Source organism: Suricata suricatta, chromosome 14 (genome assembly GCF_006229205.1).
Source record: "Suricata suricatta isolate VVHF042 chromosome 14, meerkat_22Aug2017_6uvM2_HiC, whole genome shotgun sequence".
Taxonomy (NCBI): Eukaryota; Metazoa; Chordata; class Mammalia; order Carnivora; family Herpestidae; genus Suricata; species Suricata suricatta.
In genome coordinates this window covers 78,304,816-78,318,215 of record NC_043713.1, presented here as the reverse complement: position 1 = coordinate 78,318,215, position 13,400 = coordinate 78,304,816, and the positions used below count along the sequence as shown (strand labels likewise).

General features: G+C 45.2%; 1 long non-coding RNA gene across 1 annotated transcript in view; it reads left to right on the top strand.

Annotated features, from left to right (window-relative positions):
• Nucleotides 1-355: 355 nt before the first annotated feature.
• The window catches only part of LOC115278439, a 110,486-nt gene continuing 97,441 nt past the window's right edge, over nt 356-13,400 (top strand). The window contains exon 1 of the long non-coding RNA XR_003902891.1: nt 356-1,087. This is a non-coding gene — a long non-coding RNA (uncharacterized LOC115278439). The remainder of the gene's footprint in view (nt 1,088-13,400) is intronic.

Here is a 13,400-nt window from a genome sequence, read left to right as displayed (position 1 = left end):
AGGCCTGGAAGGAAGGTTTCTTTTCCCAGCAGTCCCGGTGGAACAGAGCATGAGCTCTCTTGGGACTGGTTTGTACCCCAGAATTCCCCCACCAACGCCGGAAAGCAATTCAACAGCAAGCAGCTAGGATTTATTGAGTCTTTTTTTTTTTTTTAACATGCTGGGGGACTAGGCACTCATTGTTTTCTACGGGTTGTATTCCTCTGAGACATAAAGTCATTTTGTGAATGGAGACACCGGCCCAGTGTGGCTAAGGTGTTTGGCCAAGGCCACACAGCTAGGAAGCCATAAAAGTAGGATGCAAACACAGGTCTGTCTCTGGCTTTGAGGACAATACTCGTGACCTCACAATTACAATTTCACCTCACAAGCACCTGGGGCCAGGGGAAGGGGGGATGGAGGAGGGGAGGGGGTCTGAGTAGGAGAAGTGATGTCCTATAGGCTGAAAGTTAAGACTCTGGCCTTGGGGGAGGGTCTATCAGAACTGAGGGTTCAGAGAAACAGAAAGATGAGCATGTGCTGCTGAAAGGAGACCAAGGGGGAGAGAGGAGTTTAGAAGCTGCTTGGGTATTCTGCCCCAGAATGCACCACGGCATGCTGCAATCCTTTGCTCTAGAAGATTCAGGGACGATGGAGCTGGGAGTAGAACACAGAGACTGGCTTCGCAGGAAACCTTCAGTGACTTCTGGTATCATTTCATCTCTTCAGGGAATAAATCACACAGTGTTCCACTTGTGTAGACACCTCTGTATTTCTTGTTAAGCCCTAGGGATTAGGCATCCGTTTTTGTTTTCTCTTAGCTCTAAAAAAGTGAAGAAAGGGCAGCCCACCCCTTAGAACCCGCTCCAGCTACTTGCAGGAGTGAGCCTCCCATCCCTGGAGGCATGTAAGTGGAGGCTGCATGATTCCATGGAAGAGAGCTGTCTATTGCATAAGAAGTTGAACCGAATAGTCTCTGAAATGCTTTTCAATGCCTGATTCCAAGTTTCTGGGACATGAAGGAACTGGTCATATTCAGGGCAAATGAACGGACATGGAGGCAGCATCTACTAGGTTCTCTGAAGTTTGACCACTCAAGAGTTATTTGGTAAGTTTTTCTTTCTTTTTCCCTTGAGTCGGAATAATTCTTTTTTTTGGGCCTGAACTCAGGCACAAAGGTCAGCATGTTCAGTGGACGAGGCATTTGATTTATAGGTGGCCATACAATGGGGTGGTTCTGAGCCAGAGCCAAATCCTGCTCTCCCACTCACCAGCGGAGTGATTCTGAGCAAGTCACTATGCCTCCCTGAGCCTCTGTTTTCCCATCTGTAAAGTAGGGCTGGTAATAGAACTTACCTGATAGTGTTGATAAGACGGTCAAATGAGATGTCCCGGTAAATAGAAAATTATTAGAGTGCTTAACACAGAGTGAGCGCTTCGTTAATATTAGTAACTTATTACTCAATAGATTTTTTAAATGTTTTATTTATTTTTGAGAGAGAAAGAGACAGCATGAGCGGGAGAGGGTCAGAGAGAGAGGGAGACACAGAATCTGAAGCAGGCTCCAGGCTCTGAGCTAGCTGTCAGCACAGAGCCCGACATGGGGCTCGAACCCATGAACCGTGAGATCATGACCTGAGCTGAAGCTGGACACTTAACCAACTGAGCCACCCAGGCACCCCTCAATAGATTTATTAAAGATTATTTATTTTTGAGAGAGAGAGAGACAGAGCACAAGTAGGGGAGGGGCAGTGAGAGAGGGAGATGCAGATTCTGAAGCAGGTTCCAGGCTCTGTCTGAGCTGTCAGCACAGAGCCCAACATGGGGCTCGAACCCATGAACCACGAGATCTGAGCTGCCGCCGGACGCTCAACGAACTGAGCCACCCAGGCACCCCCTCACTCAACAGATATTAACTGAAGGCCCATTAATTGTCAAACCTGGGGAGTCGTGGGCAATATGTAGAGAGCCGAAAGATCCTTCTGCGGTGACCTGAAACTGAGTTTCCTGCTCTGAATGGATGCCACCAATATGGATGGAGGAAATGTGAGGAAACACACATCCCTCCTCTTGACTTTCAAAAAGTCTTCCCGCGAGGTCATGTTTGGATGAAATCCAAGGCTCGGGTGATGCTTGGGCCTTAATTTGATCAGAATCGGCTTTTCCCAACCAGACTGCACATGCTATTGATCTGTAATATAGCGTTATTTATCACTTGTTGAATATCTGTAGTCTGTTCAGCTCCTTACAAGAGATATGGACGATAAGCCACGGGCCCCGAGGGGTTTGCGATTTGGTTACTCAGATTCAAAGTGCCCCTGCTCAGAGTGAATTTGGATGCCCACAGCACGTCAAGTCCAAATTTGTCGATTCTTCCCATAAAGAAGACAACTCTGAGAGACCTGAGATCTTCACAGGTTTTCTCTACGCAGGACCCCCCCCCCCCCGCCCCGCAGCAGATGGTATTAAAAATTAATTGAACAAAGAAGAGCTCGTTCTAAACTCAAAACCACTGAGCGGGAAGGCATCACCAACCATGAAACGGAGCAAGTTTGGATTTCCTGTCTTCCTCTGTAAGCCTTGGACTTAAACATAAACTTTTTTGATGTTTTTTTATTTTTGAGAGAGAGAGAGAGAGACAGAGTGCAAGCAGGGGAGGAGCAGAGAGAGAGGGAGACACAGAATCTGGAACAGGCTCCAAGCTCCAAGCTGTCAGCACAGAGCCCCACGCAGGGCTCGAACTCACAAACCATGAGATCATGACCTGAGCCAAAGTCGGGTGTTCAACTGACTGAGCCACCCAGGCACCCCATAAGTCTCAAACTTAAAAACGTTCCTGTCCAAATAATTTCCCTGTGGGGGTGGGTAAGGGAGGGCTGATGGCCTTTTGGAGGCAGAGAAAGAAATACAGACGGAGGCTGTTTTGCCTGGAGGTTCGGCGCCGTTAGGAACATGGTACTTTCCTTCTGTTCTGGAACCCCCATGCCAAGGTCCCAGGAAAGCCCGGATGCTTTACTGCCGCCCTTGCTCAGTGAAATCATCAAAGTCCGACAGTAAGAACACACTGGTTCAGCGTTCTTCTGTTTCAAGAAAGGAGACAGATCCGACTGACCCAGTGAAAGACGTATCTGGATGTTTGCTAGCAAGGTAGCGAACTCTGTCCCCACTTGGCCAATTCTGTCCAGAGTTGCGGGGAAACTAGACAGAGGAGAAGCACTAAGGAGTTCTGAAATGAAGCATCTCCTTTCTTGCGGTCTGATCCCAGGTCCCAGAGAGGAGCTGGGACATTACCCTGGGCTCTCCATCTCTTTTTCCTTCCTGTCCACGAAACCACGGCACTCTAGATTCTAGACAGTTCTTCTGTCCGGTCTGCTGACACCTGGTCCAGGCCCATCTTGTCTTTCATCTAGAAGACAAAAGCAACTTCCTGCCGATTCTCTTTTGTGCTGCTTTGTTTTCTTTTAGATTCTATTTTTATCATCGCATTCATTCATTCCCAGTAAATGTCTTCTTCTTTTTTGTTTAAATGCTTTTCTTTATTTTTGAGCGGGAACAGAGGAGGGGCAGAGAGAGAGGGTGACACAGAATCTGAAGCAGGCTCCAGGCTCCCAGCTGTCAGCACAGAGCCTGACTCGGGGCTTGAACCCATGAACTGTGAGATCATGACCTGAGCCAAAGTCAGACGCTTCACCGACTGAGCCACCCAGGCGCCCCTGACCTCTACTCTTGACCTGTCCGATACCATCCCTCTGCCCAACAGCCAGAATGAACTTAAAATCTTCACCTGTAATCATGTCCCTTCTTCATTCAAAACCCCTGGTCACTCTAGGTTGTCCCGATGATAAAGTACAGACCCCCAAGGAGCCCCTGACTTCAGCCTCCTGGCAACTCATCTTTTATAACATTCTTCAAGCTTGTTTCGCTCCATCCTACTTGGATTCCTTCAAATTCTTTGAACACGTTTTGCCCTGTCTCGTAACTCCGTCTTTGAAATGTTGTGCCCCTTGTCTGGAACACTCTATGTCAGCCCACTCCTTTCTTTGTAATGAACTTCTGATTATCATTCACAGATTAAGTTAATAAAGCATCGCTTCGGTGGCGGCATCTAACTGACCTCTCACATTCGCTTACATCCGGGGTCACCTATGACCTATGTGCTGCATGCTGTCCACCATCTGCTTTTGTAAATAAAGCTTTATTAGAACACAACTATGTGCTTCCACTAAATGTTTCCTAGAGCTATTTTTGCGATATAGTGGCAGAGTTGAGGAGTCAAGACAGAGACCATGCAAAGCTTGGAAAATTTATTATCTGGCCCTTTGAAGACAAAGTTTGTCATCTTCTGGGTTAGATCTCCCAGTTTATATGCCTTGGTGGCCATTACGCATGCTTTATCAATGAATTGATAAACTACTCTGAATTGCTAAGGAAGATGTGGCTAGTTGCCTTTACAAAATCCTTTCTCTTCTATTTCCATAGAAATAGACCCCCAATCTTATGGGAATGGCACGATGTTTGTATGAATAAGTTTTGACTGTTGGTAGGTAAGTGGAAAGACTGATTAACATGATGGACTCAGCTGCTGATGCACCTTTTAGTCCTCTCCTGACTAATTTCTGTACTGCTGCGTGGAATAGTGATGTAACGGCTGGAGCTCCGGCAGCTACCTTAAACTACAAGGTCACTCAGCTATGGTGGAGACAGACAGAAGGAGCTTGCCCCTGCCTCCCGGAACGCTTGATGGCATTGCCATATTGTTCCTGGTTGTCCCCATCAGGGATTCTTTTATGAGAGAAAAAGTGAAATCTGAAGTATTTAAGCCACGATAGTTGAGCTTAAACACCTAACCAATATAATTTGGAATCTTATTTCCTTTGATTTCTTTCTTCCCCTCTCCTCCCCCTGGACTTCTTTTGGGTAAGACAAATCTATGATGGGCATGGAGGAGGCCACCTGTTGGGATGAGCACTGGGTGTTATAGGGAAACCAGCTTGACGTAAACTATAAAAGAAAAAAAAGAGACAAATCTAAACATGACCTTCCTTTTGTGATAATTTTTCCAGACTTTCCTCTTGGTCTGACACTGCATCTGAGCTCTGACATTGCAATGCACCTCTGTCCGACAAACCACTGGCAAGTCACCTTTGTTTTCTTAATCCTGCTTAAGCCTCCAGTTTTTGACATTGTCCTCTACCTTTCTTCTAGAACACTCATAGCTTGGAGAAAGAAATGTTGCTAATGTTTTTGGGATGAGAATCAAGTTCTCTTTCCTTTGACCTTTAGTTGTTCACTTAGGAGAGAGAAACTCACTAGCCTACACTAAGTGCCAGTCATCACGGACGGACACCCACGCTCAAGGGACTTTCATTGTCATATCCCAAATGGACTACAGCCACTTCTTTTGCTTAACCCTCCGCCCCCCTCCCCACTAATTTCCTCCCTATCTATATACATCTGTTTACTTGTTACAATGTCAAGACATTGTATATAGTAAGAGGAGGTTTCAAAATAAAATCATGTTGGTAACAGAAGTCCCAAAGGAAAAGATGATTTAATGCCAGAGGTTGGCAAACCGGTTACCAAGAGCCAAATCCAGTCCAACACCTTTTTTTTTTTGGTAAGGCTCTAAAATGAAGAATGGTTTTACCTTTTTCAGTGGTTGAAAATAAAAAAAAAACAAAAGCAAAGGGAGATCAGTATTTTGTGACACATGAAATATATAGGAAAGTCCGATGTTAGCATCATTAATAAAGTTTTATTGGAATGTGGTCATGTCCATTGATTTATGTGTCATTTATGACTGCTTTTGCATGATGATGGCAGAGCCGAGTAGCTGTGACTGAGACCATAGGACCCACAAAACCTAAAACATTTAGTCTCTGACCCTTTATAGGAAAGTTTTGCTGGTTCCTAATTTAATTGAACCCTTCCCTACCTCAACCCCAAATAAAGTGGGAAAATCGTCACAGGGATCGGCAGAGACACTAAGAGGCCCAGTGGTTCTTTGTAAGGGACTTTCATAGTGAGTAGAGTCTTTCTTTCATGGTTCCATTTTCCTCGTCTAGCTTAGAACTTACTGAGAAACAATTCCTTGAGATTATCAATCCTAGAATGTTCACCTGGAAAAATTCAAGGGACTCTCCTGCCCCCACCCCCATTCCAAGGTGAGATGTAATTCTCTCACAGGGAAGGAGAAATGGCCTCAGAGAAGGATCGTCACTCAGGAACCTGCTTCCCGTCCTCTTTGTCCAAAGACTCAGGAAGCATGGGCAGATCTTTGGTTTTGCCAAGGACGAGCCATCCACCAGCATTGGGAAGTCCAGTCACTCAGTTCTAGGAATGGGGACCCGGAGGAAGTCCAATGGGACTCGGTCAGCCCCCAGCTGCCCGCGCTCTTGGGGTGGCCATGGAGGCCAAGGGTTGCACACACACCAGGTATTTGCAAAGTCAAAGTCCTCGATCGTAGCAGTGTTCCAAAGGAACTCGGTGTTTTCCACTGTAATTGAAACTGATTTGTTTTATGTTTACCCTCTAAGGTCAGGAAAACCTGGATCTAACACTAGTCCGTCTGCTCTTTTCCTAACTGTTTCGAATCCCTCCCCCTCCACATAAATGGTCCATGCCTTCTCCATTCTGTTCGCACCATCAGGCCAACCTGGAGAAAACCTTGGCTAAGCAGAAGAGGCTCTTGATCATTGAGTCTGCACCTAAATGAGGCCACCAAGTTTTTCAACTTTTATGACCCCCCAATATTGTTCCCACGATTTTTGTAACATTGTGTACTAACAGAACCTAGTATTTATCTTAAAAAAAAACAAAACCCAACAACTTACTTGCTTCTCATTTGCTAAAATCAATGAAGGGACTATACCCATCCCAACTAACGAATTTTCTGGGAACGGCAAGTGCAGATGTCAAAGAGGAGAGAGCAGGGAATGGGCTGTACTTCAAGAGGGGGAGAAGCATTTTGTTCTTTATCGAAACGGGAGTTCTGGCCTTGAGGTTAAAAAATTATGCAACGTATGCATTCATTCTCTGTATAAATGATGTATATGATACAGAAGAATATTGAGTGAAGTCTTCAGAGCTCTCCTTTTCTGTTCCCACCCTCAGATCCTCCCTGAAAACGACGCCAGCATCCTGGTGTCTGTCTCTGAGCTCCTTGTTTCTGTGATGGATTTTCCCCACGGATTGTGTGTTATTTTTAGCCATGATAATCAACGTGGTGGTAGACATACTTGTAAATATGCAAGCAGTTTTGCAGGATGGAGTCCTAGAGGTGGAAATTCTGGGTCAAAAAAGACGTATGGGGGCACCTGGGTGGCTCAGTCAGCTTAGCGTCCGACTTTGGCTCAGGTCATGATCTCGTGGTTCGTGGGTTTGAACCCTGCATTGGGCTCTGTGCTGACAGCTCAGAGCCTGGAGCCTGCTTTGGTTTCTGTGTCTCCCTCTCTCTCTTCCCCTCCCCTGCTGGTGCTCTGTCTCTCTCTGAAAAATAAACAAATATTTTAAAAAAAGACATATAGTTTACATTTTGAGAGAGAACTGCCAATTTGCTTTCTAGAAAGACATTCCTCATTTAAACACAGCCAGCAATATTGTTTCTGTGCATTTTCACCAATATTGGATATTGTTAATTAAAAAATATTGCCCATTAGTCAAGAAAGATGGCTCACTGTTATTTCTTTTAGAGTGAAATTTCTTGGAATATAATTCATATATAAGAAAATTTACCCTTTTTAGGATACCGTTTGATGAATTTGATAGTATCCATCACTGCAATTGAGAAATAGAACATTTTCGTCGCCCTAAAGTGTTTTCTTATGTCCCTTTCTTTCAAGGTATTTATTTATTTATTTATTTATTTATTTATTTATTTATTTATTTATTTTTAGAGGGAGAGAAAGAGCACACAAGCAGGGGAAGGGCAGAGAGAGATGGGGGGGACAGAGGATCTGAAGTGGGCTCTGCATTGTTGGCACAGAGCCTGACGTGGGGCTCGAACTCACCAACTGTAAGATCATGACCTGAGCCAAAGGGAGACCCTTAACCGACTGAGCCACCCAGGTGGCCCCCCCGCCTTTGTAGCCCTTTCTAATTGGTTCCCTTCTCCCACCTCAAGCCCCTGGGAACTACTGATTTGTTTTGCTTGCTTAGATTTAGCATTTCCAGGGTGTCACATAAATGGAAATTATATCACTTAATCTTTGGTTTCTGGCTTCTTTCACTGAGAAGAATAAATGCCTTTGGGTTTTATTCATGTGTTTGTATGTGCCAGGGTTTTGTTCCTTTTTATTGCTGTGTCGTATTCCATCGCAGAGATATACCACGGTCTCTTTACTCGTCCATCGGTGATGGACATGTGGGTCATTTCAATAGTATAGGCGAGGGTAAAGAATTATGACATAAATGTTAATATTAATTTTTAGGTCTTGCAGAAACACATTTGAGTTTCTCTTGGGTAAATACCCAGCAATGGAGTTTGTGGGTTTAACTGTTATAATATTACTAACTTTATAATAAATGGCAAACTTTTTATTTTTATTTTATTTTATTACTTTAAAATACATTTTAAATCTTTATTTATTTTTGAGAGAGAGAGAAACAGAGTGCAAGTCGGGGAGAGGCAGAATGTGAAGGAGATACAGAATCTGAAGCAGCTCCAGGCGCTGAGCCATCAGCACAGAGCCCGACGCAGGGCTCGAACCCACAAACAGTGAGATCATGATCTGAGCCAATGTCAGATTATTAACTGACTGACCCCCCAGGCGCCTCTGGAAAACTGTTTTTATTTTTATTTATTTATTTATTTATTTATTTATTTATTTATTTATTTATTTATATGTTTTTAATTTATTTTTGAGAGACAGAGAGACACAACGTGAGCAGGGGAGGGTCAGAGAGAGAGGGAGACACAGAATCCAAAGCAGGCTCCAGGTGCCGGATGCTCAACTGACTGAGCCACCCAGGCGCCCCTGGCAAACTGTTTTTAAAGTGACCTGTAGCATTCTGCATCCTCCTTGGGTTAGTTTGCTGGGGCTGCCTTAACAAAGTACCACAGGACGGGGACTTAAAGGACCAACATGCCTTGTCTCAGCTCTGGAGGCTGAAGTCCAAGTTCAAGATCAAGATGTTGGCAGGGTTGATTTCTTCTGTGGCCTATCTCCCTGGTTTGTAGGTTACTGTCTTCTCCTCAGGACTTTACATGATCTTCCCTCTGCGTGTGTCTTTGTCCAAATCTTATCTTATAAGGACGCGGTCATTATGGCCCACCTCCAATGACCTCATTTCAACTCAACCACCACTTTAATATATATATATTGTTAAGTTTATTTATTTTGAGAGAGAGAACATGAGAGCAAGAGCAAGGAGGGGGAGAGAGAGAGAGAGAGAGAGAGAGAGAGAGAGAGAGAGATTGAGATTGAGAGACAGAATCCCAAGCAGGCTCCACAATGTCTGTGCAGAGCCCGATGTGGGGCTCAAACTCAGGAACCAACCAGGAGATCATGACCTGAACCAAAACCAAGAGTTGAACACCCCCTTGACTGAGCCACCCAGTCACCCTGCATTCCGCTCTTTAAAGAGACTGTCTCCAAATTCTGTCACATTCAGAATTGTTAGAATTTCAACCTTTGATTGGGGGCTGGGCGACACAACTCAGCCTGTGACGATCATCATCAAGATGTGAGGGCTCTGGTCATCCCACACCTTCACCAACACTGGGCATCATCAGTCTTTTGAACTTTTGTCCTTCTGGGAGTGTATAGATCTCATTGCTCTTTTTCTGTGCCCATTTTATTTCTTTTTAAGTGAAGAAGAGTGCTGGTGTCTGTCAGTTAGCTCCGTCCTGTTACTGAGGAGGCCAGGGTCACCGTGGTATCCCCCTCATGACTAGTCGGTGTGCCAGACTGTGTCATTGTGTAGAGTCCAAGAGAGTGTGGGTGCTCACTCCTTGACAAATGAGCCCTGTCTGACAGACGTTGGGAGGCCTTCACACATTCTTGGAATCAAGGAACAATTGTGAAAGCATTCGAAGTCAAATGCAGTCATCGCTTGGCCAGGGCTGGTGGTTATCTCAAGAGGGCAGACTGGCCAATGGAAGGTCCTAGATAAATAGCATCTGATAAAATGAGGGAGAGATTTATTACCTGGGTGGGAGCTGCTTTGGCTAAGAGGGAGGGCAGGGCAATTCACAACTTACTGGATTGATTATGGTCAAGGTTGCTTAACCCAACACAGGTGTCATTCAGGGTGACATTGGACATTATCCTTGGATGCTGGGTTCAACTGAACAGAAGAGCTGATAAGTGACATACTTCTTAATAATAACCCTTCCAAGTGATAGGGGATACTTAGATATGGATATAATTATCTATCTATCTATCTATCTATCTATCTATCTATCATCTATGTAAAATATCTATGTATCTAAGATATCTATCTATCTTCTATCTAAAACTATCTGTCTCTCTATTTATCTATCTATCTAGGCTACCTATCTATCTATCTCTATCTAGGATATCTATCTATCTATCTATCTATCTATCATCTATGTAAAATATCTATGTATCTAAGATATCTATCTATCTTCTATCTAAAACTATCTGTCTCTCTATTTATCTATCTATCTAGGCTATCTATCTATCTATCTCTATCTAGGATATCTATCTATCTATCTATCTATCTATCTGTCTATCTATCTGTCTATCTATCAATCATCTATCTAGGATACTTATGTATCTATCTATCATCCACCTAATTATAGAGATAGATAGAGGAAATAGTTATTTATGTGATGTGGGACAAGTGGCTTCACCTTGCTATGTCTTAGTTTTCCCATATATAAAAAAAGGGGAAATTTCGTGTTTTCTTTTTGGGTTACAGTATAACTAGGTAGATAGATGGATTGATGATAGATAGATAGATTGATATCTTTTGTAATACAGCCTGTTCTTTTCTGTTTGTGGGGATGCTTCCATTTCAGAACCCCTGCACAACAATTCTCTTCCACTCTTTTATCTTCCCACTGCTTCTCCCTGCCCCCGCCACGCCCAGGCCCAAGCCCACAAAAGGGACTGGGAAGATGTGTAGTGATGTTACGATTGATTGGCCTGCCACTGATGGTGCACACGTGTTCTGTCGTTAGCGGGGAGGCTGACAGGGGGCCGAGTAATAGAATGATTTGGCCTACAAGACAGCTCCTCCTTGATGAACAATCAGACACAAATGTCAATAACAATTAGATTGTCTGTAAGCTACAGTCACTTAGGGCTCCCCGAGCCTGTCCACAGGGCCTGGATTGAAACCCTCAGCCTCGTGAACTCCAAATCAGGTTTGGCATCGGGAATGAAAAGCCATCAGCAGTAATAGTATTAGGAAGCTGTTGGTCGAAGAAGTGCAAAGGGCTCTGAATCCTGCACAGGCTCTCGTGGGTCGGGAGGGCAGAGAGTGACTGCCTGGAAGGCGGAGATGGGAGGGGAAGTCAGCGAGGAGTGGGGGGCACCCATGAGCACAGGGGGATGGGCGAGGAGCGATGCTGCTTACAAGCACGGGGTCCACAGGGACGGAGTCCTGAGTCAGAGTCTTGGCTCTGCCATTTGTAGGTTGTGTGACATCGGGCAAATGCTTTTAGTGTCTGAGCTTCTTCATCTTGAGTTAGGGATATAATAGGACCTAAAAAGAGGTGGTATTATGTTACAGGGCTGTGTGCTAAGTACTCACAATGAATTATTATTATTGGCAGAGCAGCAGGTTGTCGAGAAAGTTCACTTCTGTGTGTCTGGCATGGGATTGTTGCACGGACCAGAGCTCAGGGTCTCCACGATGCCCTGTTTGGAAGTGGAGCAGATAGAATCATGTATGTCGAGCACGTAACTCAGTGCCTGGCATTTAATAATTCATGACTATCCTTACAAAACATCTCCCCAGGGTGGTGCAGGGGACACGAGGAAAAGAGAACACCGGAAAGCGATATTGCTCGATTTTCTCAGTCCTGTTGAAGGGCCCTATCTTTCAGGCAAGAGGGAGAGAGAAGTGGAACATCACGGAAACCAGTGTGTTCTGCCCTAGTATCTGCTTCCTCGGCGTCTCTGTGTGACTCAGGTTCTGTGTGTTGGGAGGAGGAAATGTGGGAGCAGAGGAGGGGAGGAGAATCAGGATGTCAACCAAACACAGGACCCCTTCTGGGCTGGAGGAAGAGGTGGGAAGGAAGAGGAGAGATCCCTCTCAGGTGCCCAGACCTAGCTGTGGAGTGCTGAGCTATCGATTCCCTTCTGGTATTTGCAGGGCGTAGGGGGTGGGTGTGGGGGGCATCCCTAGCTGACTCAGGTAAAGACTTTGGCCTTGAAGGATCTTAATCTCAGTGGTGAGTCTGCTTATATCTTTTAGCGCCCTACTCCCCCAAACTCATTCCTTGTCCTGTCTCTCCCATTGTCTTCCATTCTTTCCCATCTCTGTCTACACCCTCTATATTGACCTGTTGACCGTCGCGTACACAAAGAATGCGGATTCTGAAGTTGGACGGACTTTTGTTCAAATTCCGGCTGGAGGATGGTTAGTGAGGTGATGTGGGATAAGGGGCTTTGCCGTGCTAAGTCTTAGTTTTCCCATATGTAAAAGCAGGGGAGGAAATGGTGTATTTCCTGTTGGGTTATATACATCCATGGGCTCATGTCATCTATAGCTGCGTAACAAGCAGGCCTGAATCTTAGTGGGTTAAAACAGAGTCCGATTGATTTTGTTCACAAATGTGAAGCTCAGGAAGGGCTCACTGGGGACAACTTCACTTGGGGACCACTGCCGTAGTCACCTGCTGAAAGGCTGGGGGCTGTGATCTTCTGGAGACTTGCTCCTCTTGTGTCTGCTGACTGGGGAGGCCTTTGTTGGGTCAGATGGCCAGAACCCCAACAAGGGTCTTCTCCATGTGGCTTCTTGGCATCCTGAAAGGACGGAGGCTGGGTTCCCAGGATGGGCGTGCAGAGACAGAAGGCCTGGTGGAGGAAGTATTTATTGCCTTTTATGAGCTCACCTGGAGGTCACAGGAGGTCCTGTCTGCTGCTTTCTGTTCATTAAGGAAGTCACAAAATTCTGGCCAGTTTGAGGGGACCTGAAAGACTTCATCGGTTGGTCGGGGGTCAGGGAGAGAGTAGCAAAGCTCTGGAAAGGCACATGGGCCTGTCAGTATGCCATGGCCATTTTTTTGAAAATCCAGTATGAGAGGTAATATCCATATAGATCTCTGAATAGTAGTTGGCACACAGGAAGTTGATCTCAACTTCAAGTTCTTCCCGCAACCAGAAAATGGTGGGATCCTTGTTACTCTGCCCTGTGCAAGACCCAGGGGGGAGACTTGGCAAGTGTTGGTTGGATGATTGATGAGCAATTTTTAATACTTCCATGTAACAATCCTTAACACGGATGGC